Source organism: Platichthys flesus, chromosome 5 (genome assembly GCF_949316205.1).
Source record: "Platichthys flesus chromosome 5, fPlaFle2.1, whole genome shotgun sequence".
Classification (NCBI taxonomy): domain Eukaryota; kingdom Metazoa; phylum Chordata; class Actinopteri; order Pleuronectiformes; family Pleuronectidae; genus Platichthys; species Platichthys flesus.
The window spans coordinates 975,335-985,589 of NC_084949.1; the positions used below are offsets into that span (position 1 = coordinate 975,335).

General features: G+C 39.8%; 1 long non-coding RNA gene across 1 annotated transcript; it reads left to right on the forward strand.

Annotated features, from left to right (window-relative positions):
- Positions 1-8,524: 8,524 nt before the first annotated feature.
- LOC133953413 (uncharacterized) lies at positions 8,525-9,899 on the forward strand. Its single transcript, XR_009920688.1, has 3 exons — positions 8,525-8,733; positions 8,846-8,935; positions 9,425-9,899. It is a non-coding gene; the product is annotated as an uncharacterized LOC133953413 (long non-coding RNA).
- The last annotated feature ends 356 nt before the right edge of the window (positions 9,900-10,255 follow it).

Consider the following 10,255-nt stretch of genomic DNA (forward strand, 5'->3'; position numbering starts at 1 on the left):
ATAGACTATGATTGCAGCTGGACTACTTGAAATATAGTATTTATGTTATCCTTCAAAATGTTTACCCTCATCTATGCTGCTAAAAACTTGATCTTGATGATGTTTTCCTACACCTGACATCTATTGCATTTCTTTTTACCCTGTTAAAAGGGTTTTTGTAGTTTTTCCTTACTCTTGCTGAGGGTTAAGGACAGAGGATGTCACACCAATGTTAAAGCCCTATGAGACGAATTGTGATTTGTGAATATGGGCTATACAAATAAAATTTGATTGAATGATTGATTAAAATCAGATTATAAAAAATTATCCAGAGAATACACTACTCTGGAGAAAGATTGATAGGATTCTCATCTCAAATTTGCCGAAATTGCACACAAAATAATACAGACACTGCACACCAGTTAACCATTTATGGAGAAACATTTGAGACTCACTATCTTTCCTCAGGGAATGCCACAACCCAATGTCCCCCACACTCTGTTTAATAGAAAACATATCAAAAATTAACATGAACAAAACAGTAATACTACTAATAACCCTATCTCTCACCAAGAAACTCCTCATGAACTCGAAAGACAGGAACACCTTACATATTGCAACCTGGAAAAATTGAGATTTAACAATTTAATTTACATATGGTCTTATCATTATTATTATTATTACAAAAAAATGTTAGGCAAAATAAAAAACTCTGTAATCAATATCCACTATAACTCACATAAAAGAAAAAATAGAAGAAAATCCAGATGATTTTACTTGCTTCCCTAACAATAAACAGAAAAAGAATTTCTCAAAGATAAGGCTACCCACCCCTACAAATATCAGGACTGTTTACTATAACTATTTACACAATAAAAAATATTTTTATTATAACAGTACACTCAGATCCATTAAATGAGTTATTCAAAGGCCATGAAATCTCTTCTGAACGACGAGGCAGTCGGGTTGAACATTCAGGAGGAGGAGAAGCCAGAGAGACAACCATCATCTGCAGATTTTTCAACTTGGTGCCATCTGTATACATGCAGTACAATCCATGGCTGTGGCTGAGGGGTAGAGAGGTCATCCTCCAACCAGAAGGTAGGCGGATCGACCCCAATCTTCCCAATCTGCAAGCCGAAGTGTCCTTGGGCAAGATGCTGAAACCCCCAATGGCCCCTCATAGAAAAAGTGCTGCCCATAGATGGTATGTATGAATGGGTGTGTGAATGGGTGAATGGCAAACTGTACAGTACTGTACTGTAAAGCACTTTATAAATACAGAACATTTACCATTTACAATCACCACATCATTCAGTCCACCAGCTGGGGGAAAGCAGAGGACAGGGGAAGAGCCCCACCCTCAGTCAGGGAGGGAGAACAACAATAACAAGACACATACAAATGGATCTACATTGCTCTGGATCATGGCCCTCCCCACCCAAGATTATTTGACTTAATATCCTGCACCAGTCAATACATCAGCCACAATGATGTCAGCGCCTTTGAGTTGCTACACTTTCTGTAGGCTTTTAAAAATAAAAGCATTCCAGTGTTTCTGTTGAACAAATCACTTCTTTTGTTTAAAGAGCTTTTTTTTGGATGAAATATTTGCAGGAGCGGAAGATGCACGGCCTCATACTGTATAGTACCAGTATTTATTTGGGTAACAGAAATAGTCAAATTTATGGCCATTTTCAAGGCCGCAGTAGCAGCTCCTCTGCAGAAAATAGAGACTAGTGAAGTCAGCTCAGAAAAATCGATTGAAGAAAAGTGGTCTAATCTGATGCTACAGTTGGCTCTAAGATTTCTGTACTGAACAGTGATCTGTGCTTTTCATGGACCGGAAGTGGAGAAATATTTTATTTTATTTATTATCAATACAAGCTGACTTGACTTGTTCCCCGGAGTCCTTATGCTTCATTGTTGCAGATCCGGGATCCACATTGCCGACTATGTAAGGTGATTGGGGTGGCACCTAATTGTGGATTATGATTACATCTAGATAGTTGAGATAAACAATATGATATACATTGCCATTACAATTGTCATTGCAGCTCACTGAAAGGTTCAGTGTGAAGAATTTAGTGACATAAAGGGGTGAAGTGTCATGTTGCAGCTGAAAACCCCTCACCTCACCCTCCCCTTCCAAACATGAAAGGGAACCTGTTTTGTTTGTCAGGTCTGGGCTACTATAAAAATACATGGAAGCCTCCATAGAGCGTACCCTCTTCCAATGTAAATATAAGGTATTAAAATATAAAGGGCTCATCCTAAAGAAAACAAACATTTTACAATTTAGATGAAAAACACTAGTGAAAACATTAGGATTACTTTATATACATTCTGCCAATAGATCCCATTCACCTAAATCTTACACACTGGACCTTTAATTTATTGTGTAAATGCTTTAAACATTTCACACCTCTCATTTATGCTAGACACTCTTTTTGAAAAAAGGGTTCGGAGTTGTAAATAAAGGACCAACTTGACATTAGTGTACCCTTTTTTCATAAAGGGTACACTAGGGTACACATGCTGTATGTTAACATATCCATTTAATGGATATGTTAACATACAGCATGTATTTATGTATTGTAATTAAGATAAATTAAATTAAAAAAAGTAAGTAGGTATTACAATAGGTATGGAAAGGTAATATACAATAGAGAGTTCCAAAAGGACTGTTTTCAATTCATAGACGCTGCTGTAGTTACTTGCAGAAACACAGGATGTGTGTCAGTGTGGAGACATCACTAAGGTCAGGGTTTAAAAGAAAGCCTGGTAATAGCTTAAAGCTGCGCTCACACACACACAGACACACACACACGTACACACACACACACACCAGGAGCAGCAGTCGTCCTGTTATTACTTTAATTGTGCTGCCAGTTTGTCTGTGTGTCACCCGCATCCCGCCCCTAAATCTGACTGGACAAAAAGTGTTTTAACAGCCAATTAGGACACAGAAATAGTCAGCGTTAGTGTCAGTTGGTATTAGTGAATGGGTTAGGTAGGGATCAGCTTTGCGGTTGTGTGACCACATCACATACACATTTTCTTTAAAATTTGCTGCTAATGTTGCATCAACACAAAGGACAGCTGAGGCCGAGGTGAATGTAAAATATGAAACGGGAATAATCAAAGTCTTAAGTATATGTAATGTGGGAACTACAATTGTTTGCACCAACTTTTGTTCCATTATATCAAGTTGATGCAGTGACTGACTGCTCATCCGGCCAGCGGGACATTTCCCGCTGGCCTGATGGTCTTTTTGGCATTGAACTGATAATTCGATCAGCAATAATATAGTACGCAGGAATGAGTTGACGAAGCTTTCAAATCCATTTATATGGTTGTAGCAGCTGTGCAGCCACTTTTGATAGTATTATAACAATTAAGGAAAGGTGGAACAGAGAGAAAGAGAATAAGAGAAGAAAATCACTTTCCACACCTAAATACTGCAAAATAAGCGACATGTTTGCCTGGAAGGGACTAGGTCAGTCAAGTTACACTGTGCAGCAGTACAGGACTCTGGTCAAACCAGCCTCAACTCTGAAACACAGGGTCAAACTACCCTACATTCATTTCACGATATATTGTTTATATGTATTAAATTTCATGCGTGTTAGAGTGACTTGGTCCTTTCTGTAAATGGGTAGGTAACAAATTCATTAATTAATTGATGAAAATACACACTTTAATTGAATTGAAGGAAGTAATGATAAATGTTATATACAATTTATGGTAAAACAATTGCACATGAAACTATTTCAGAGAAAATTGAGACATAAGAAATGAATGATATTTCATTACCACTCTGTCAATAATTAATCAGCTTTATAATGAAGAAAAACTTAAATTCAAGCAACAAAATAACTGTCATTGAGAAACTACCAGTTTCCACAGACATATTTCACTTCATATCCACACCTCAAAGTCTCACTCGGGCAATATCAGGACACTCCGATGTAGATTTTCAAAGAAAAAGCCCTTGAAATATCATATTTTCACTGTTTAACGTCTAAATTCAGATTGATATTAAAATAAAAAACCTGTTACCACAGACTTATTTCACTTCTCGATGATTGTTCACAACCTCACATTGTCACCCAGATAATATCAGGACAACCTGATGTAGAATTTCAAAGTAAAAGCCAATGGAACTATCATATTGTCACTGTTTTGATTCTGGCAACAGAGAAGAAGATTATCATGACGTCATTGAAAAAATTGCATACCTGTTAACTAGCTTACAAAATTAGAGGTCTGATGCTAAAAAGGCTGGCCTGAAAAGGAGCAAAATTCCCAGCCTGAATAATGACCCAGTCCACCCCTGAGGGGATGGCAAGATTTAGAATGTCATGGTTATGACTCTGAACTATTTATTCTTTTATGAAGAGCATTTTCAGATTGATTATTACCTCCTTGTGTTTCATGTCTATTCCTGTGTTTATGTTTTTCTTTGACCTGTTCCTGTGTTTTTAAATTTCCCACCATTTTTCTGAACTCTACACGCTTGCACATCTGTACTTGCACTAGACTGGTGACAACATTAGAATTCAAGCACCAGCTGATGATCTTGAGTCATGTCTCCTTCTTCCACCATGGTGCTCAGCATTACACCTATGAAATGGGAAGATGTGGAGAACACAGTGAGGCGGAAAAAGTGGTCATCAGCCCCAAACCCAAATCTTGTCCTGTATGGGGTATATAAGAATCCCCTGATGTTTTATGCTTTTTGTGGAAATTAATGAGAGAAGAATGGATGAAGCAAATTATACATAAAGCTTGGCACAGAGCTGGAGGAGTCCCAAAAAAGGGAGGATTCCATAAACATCAGCCAATTTCAGCCCATCAATCTCCTCAATGTGGAAGGCCAGATCTTTCTGGTGAAAAGCAAACTGGGGGATACATTGATTTAAAAAGCTGGACTTCCAGGGTTCTCTGGATGTTTGTAAACCTATCATTATCTGGTAAAAAATCCAATCAGCCAAGAGTGAGTCTACAGATCCACAAGTCATCTTCCTCGATCACGCTACTGCATTTGGTTCAGTGCCACATAGTGTCTTCTGGGTTGCTTTTGACTTCTTAAAAGTACCTGAGCCCATCATGAATTTGGTTAAAGCCTATTTGAAAGATCTGCAATTCTGCTTTACCACACCAGTTTTACCACAATATGGCAGCCTCTTGACGTGGACAGAGGACAGGGGTCAGATTAACACCAATAAGGGCCTTCATGGACGACATGACAACCCTGACCACAGCAGCACTATGCGGCAGACGGTTGCTAGGGAAACTTGAAGAAAATATCACATGGGCCAGAATGAGGAACAATCCATCAAAATCAAGAAATAACTCTATTAGCTAAGGTAAAAGATCAGACCATAGGTTCTACATTAATTGAGAACCCTTTCCAACAGTGTCTGAGAAACCAATAAAAAGCCTTGGACGATGCTATGATACAAGCCTCGAAGACTGCAAGCAGGTCTAGCAACTGAAGCAGGATGTCATCAATGGCCTTAAGAACCTCAACCAGTCCATGTTTCCTGACAAACTAAAGCTTACTTGAGGTAATGTCCCCACATCTGCTGGTGACCAGTGTCACATTCTTACATCTAGTGGTAGTTGGTAACTTAAACTGTGCAGAATACCTTTAAAAGTAAGGCAAAGTATACCGTAATGTATACATTGTAAAGCTATGTGAGTCAAATTGTAATGAGTAAATGTGAATGGTCTGTATTATATAGAGCGTTTTTCGTCTTGTTGACCACTCAAAGAGCTTTACAGTACAGTTTTTTTACTTTTGTATTGCCATTCACCCATTCACACATACATACAGTGCATCTTCTGGTTAGAGGACAATCTCTCCCAAGCCACGACGGCTCCAAATTGTGATATGTGAATATAGGCTGTAAAAATACATTTTTATTTGATTGAACAGTCCTGCCCCAGAGCTAGCCCACTTGTAACTGGTCCCCACCTCAACAATAACCTTTTACTGGGATTAAGCCAAGTATGATCAGTGTCTTCCGCACTGCTCTTCAGGAGAGTCAAAGTTATACGAGGTTCACAGCAAAATAGACAGTGAAAATTATCTTTCACAACAGTTTCAATATCTATATCGGTCGGATATGTCACAAGTACTGGCAACACTTCCTTTCGAAGTAAAAGCCCCCCAGCATTGCAGTACTCCAGTCCAATTAATACATTATTTGTTCTAACAAGGTTTTTATTGTTATTGCAGGACTGGAAGATGCACAGCTTCATACAGAAGCGCCCTGGCATTTAGTTGCGTATATAGCCATAACTTTATTCAAGGAAATAACGTCATACGTGTTTACGTATGGCAAATAATTTAGAGTTTTTATTTCACAACATTCAATGTCAGAGCTACACCGCTGACTTGAAGGCTACTTGCTTAATAGCTATCATGTGTTTTTAAATGTCAGAAAATGTTCCACCGACATAGAAACAGTCTGGCAACTCACTGTATGGGCGGCTGTGGCTGAGGGGTAGAGTGGTCGTCCTCCAACCTGAAGGTCGGCGGTTCGATCCCCAGTCTGAACAATCTGCATGCCGAAGTGACTTGGGCAAGATGCGGAACCCTGAATGGCCCCCATAGAATAACAAAGTGCTGGGATAGATGCACTGTATGAATGTGTGTGTGATTGGGTGAATGTGAAACTGTAGTGTAAAGCGCTTTGAGTGGTCATCAAGACTAGAAAAGCGCTATATAAATACAAATCCATTTACAAATCCACTGTAGGCTATCCAATTAAAAAGATAAAGATCTATAAATCAAAAACAGCACACATAAGAAAATGGTCATAACAGTGATAATAAAATGACTAAGATATTAAAGGAAACACTGGTATGGTCCTTCAAAGAATAGTCACACACACATACACACACACCTACTTATCTTCAGAGTATCTAATAAACCTGTTTTTATGAGGATCAGGTGACCGAGCCCCTGATCTTGAGTGGAGGAGACACCAGGCCAATAGAAGGCCACCCAGCTTTTATGTTCTGTCGAGCCAGGCAAATTTCCCCACCACCCTACCCACGCACACACACATACGCTCATGCACACACAAATGCCTGGCCAACCTTTACAACTTCAATATGTTTGAGCTTTAAAACTGAAATATGCAGGAAGCTGATGACCTATGGAATTTCTTCAAACACAATATTTTCCCTCTTCTCTACTACTCTACTCTATTTCTCAGATTGTTTGCATAATCTTAAAAAATATATTTCTAGTAGATAAAAATTAACATAGCCCTCTTCCTAAATCCTGGTCCTACTCCCCTGACTGATGGTGTCACACAAAAAGAAAGAAAGCGGTCTGGCTAACTAAACTGTCTAAACTAAAGAGACTGAGTGAACTGCACAATCGGAAGGAGTGCGGAAGGAGTGCCTCACAAATTAATATTAAAGGGGACATATTATGAAAATTCCACTTTTGTAGTGCTTCTACACATTAGTTTGGGTATCTGGCATGTCTACCGTCCCAAAAACTCTGGAAAAAAATCACTCCCGCGATTTGTTGTGGTTCCTCTATTTCAGAAACTATGTGCTAAAGTGCGTCCAATGGAATTTCCCCCGAAATAGACGTCATAGTCGAAAAATGCCCATTTAGTACATTCCCCCATAGCTCTATGCACTCCCCCACTACCACTCGACCCACCCCTAGATGGACCCTCCCACTTTATAGAAGCTCGGTCCACCGGTGTCCACCATTTCATTCTTGCAAGCCTTGGAAACACTTGGATTAGCTAACTAGCAGCATGAATCGGTGGTCGGCTGCAAACATGTCTTCATGTGACTCCAGCTTCAGAAGACACAAGATTGAAATGGATTGAGTTCATATATGATGGCAACGTTCCTGCCACCACTTTGAATCTGACTGTTTTATCAACCTGGGCCAATATAACGCTGGATTCTCTAAAAGGTTGTTATTGAAAGAGGGGTCGGTGCCATCTTTCCATGGCAATACTGAAGACGAGGGAAATGTTATATATATATTTATAATTCTGGTATTTGCTTCTTTTAGACATTTTGTGTGGAGGCTAGTGCCGTTAGCATGTTGTGCCGTGTGTGTGAGGGGGTGGGGGGCTAGTATGTAGTGGTGGGGGATAGGGAGAGACATTACAGGATTTTTCATTAATCAAAGACGGCTGGCGAGTCCACGGTGAACGATCACATGGCAGGTTCGTAAGTGTTGTGCTCTCCACGCCCCCCCCCCCCCCCGCTCAAGGGGCCATAGCACCTACTACGAGCCCCTTAGCAGCTACTACGAACCCTGGTAGTAGCTGCTACGAGCTCTGGTTGTAGCTGCTGGAGCTTGACGTTAGGTACGGATGCTTGTAGCAGCTGCTAAGAGCTCCGGTTGTAGCTGCTGGAGCTTGAAGTTAGCTACGGATGCTTGTAGCAGCTGCTAAGAGCTCCGGTTGTAGCTGCTGCTGTGGCCGCTCGTTCAAGATACCGGAGTATGTTGTTGTCATAATGTGCGGGAATAGAACGATTATTCATTACCAGCCCTAGTTTGGGGAAATGTGTCCTTGTATCCTTGTATGCATGACAGTAGTACAAACATGAATAACATTGCTGCTTTTGGTGTTCAGGCAAGCACATCTGTTCACGGTGCTAGGCTACATCACGTAGCATGCCAGACAGACCCACCAAAGATGCGCACACATGGAACGCAGCTTTCTATGAAAACACTGCAACCTCACTACAAAAGTACAGGTTTGTTTACCGTCAGTTACTTCGTCATGTCATTGATTGTGTCTCCGTGTTAAAGTTGTAACAGCATCTCATTTGTTGTGACTCCATGGATATTGTGTCTGTTTTATCATAGGCACACAGAAAACTGTGCTGCACTGATGTCGGTGTTGGGACCTCAGCTGTAAGAGACCTCGCTTGGAGGAGGGAGAGGACAAGATGTGACGTGAGTGACTCAATATTTAATCTAAACATTTCAATAATCACAGATTACCATCCTACACATTTTTAGCTGTTGCAGCCTTTGGGTTAAATCTTTGTCGTTCTAATAGAATGGAATCTTCCAACCCTGTTCATAAGACACCCACATATATTGTCTATGAAAACTGCCCCCTGGAGCTGTTTGAGGTGTGTCCTGTGTGTCGGCTGGGGACAGATGTAATATATAAGAAGGGCGAGTGCACAGCAAAGCCGGTGAAAGCAGATGCAATCTTCCATGATTCTTACAGGCTCTATTTAAAAGCCAAACAATGTACAAACAGTATGTGAAACATAAATAACATATCAATTAACTGCTGTCTTTAAATGGTCTTCACCATTTAAAGACCATTTATTTATCGTCTTCACGATAAATAGAATAATATAATTATAAAAAGAAAATAATAAATACAAAAAAGTGCAAAATGTCCAACTTTTTCCCCAATTTGTATTACAGATTACATGGATAACCTGTTGGACCTCATCTTTCACGAGGTTTTTCAGGACCCGGCCCCATATGTGAATGAGGTGCTGAAGATCTCAAAACCTGAGGATCTCTCTGCCTAGTATGAGAAACCTGACAAGCAGGAAGTTATGGCCAGCTATGTGTCGAGTTTCAATCAAGGGCAGGTCTGAACCCTGTATAACTTCCCTGAGCATCAGGGAACACTCTGCGTATCTGGAGCACCGAGCAGGAGGGCAGGACCACCCTGATTCTCCGGCCCAGAGGGCCTCAACACCAGCTCACAAAGCTTCTGTACGCCAAATACCTGTAACGGCTGAGCAAAGTTCACATTGTATTTAGAGAATAAAAGGTGACACACAAATATAAAGTGTTCCTTTGTTTACAGTATAGCTACTGATGGCACAAATTGTATTTTTGTAATGAATGTATTTATTATACTTGGTATTTTTTGTATTTATTACCTCTGTCCTAGCCAGTACATTTAATAACTATGATTAAAAAGATCTGTGGCAATCTTTCTAGCAATCTTTCTGACAATAAAAGTTTACAGAAACAGTTGTGTGCTTTTAATGTTTGATATGTAACATGTCAACAATTGACACGTGTAAGATGAGCAGTTAGCAAAGTAATACAGAGGGAAGAGTAATTTATGTATTTTATTCCTCAGTCATAATTTTATTGCAGAAATGACTGATATCTCATGCATAAAAAAAAAAAAAAAACTTACTGCTCTATTCCTTTTAGACAAAGGCCCATAATCTGCCCTATAGATGTTGAATGCATTCTGTAGTGAGAACACATTCAAACACATGTCCATGAGAG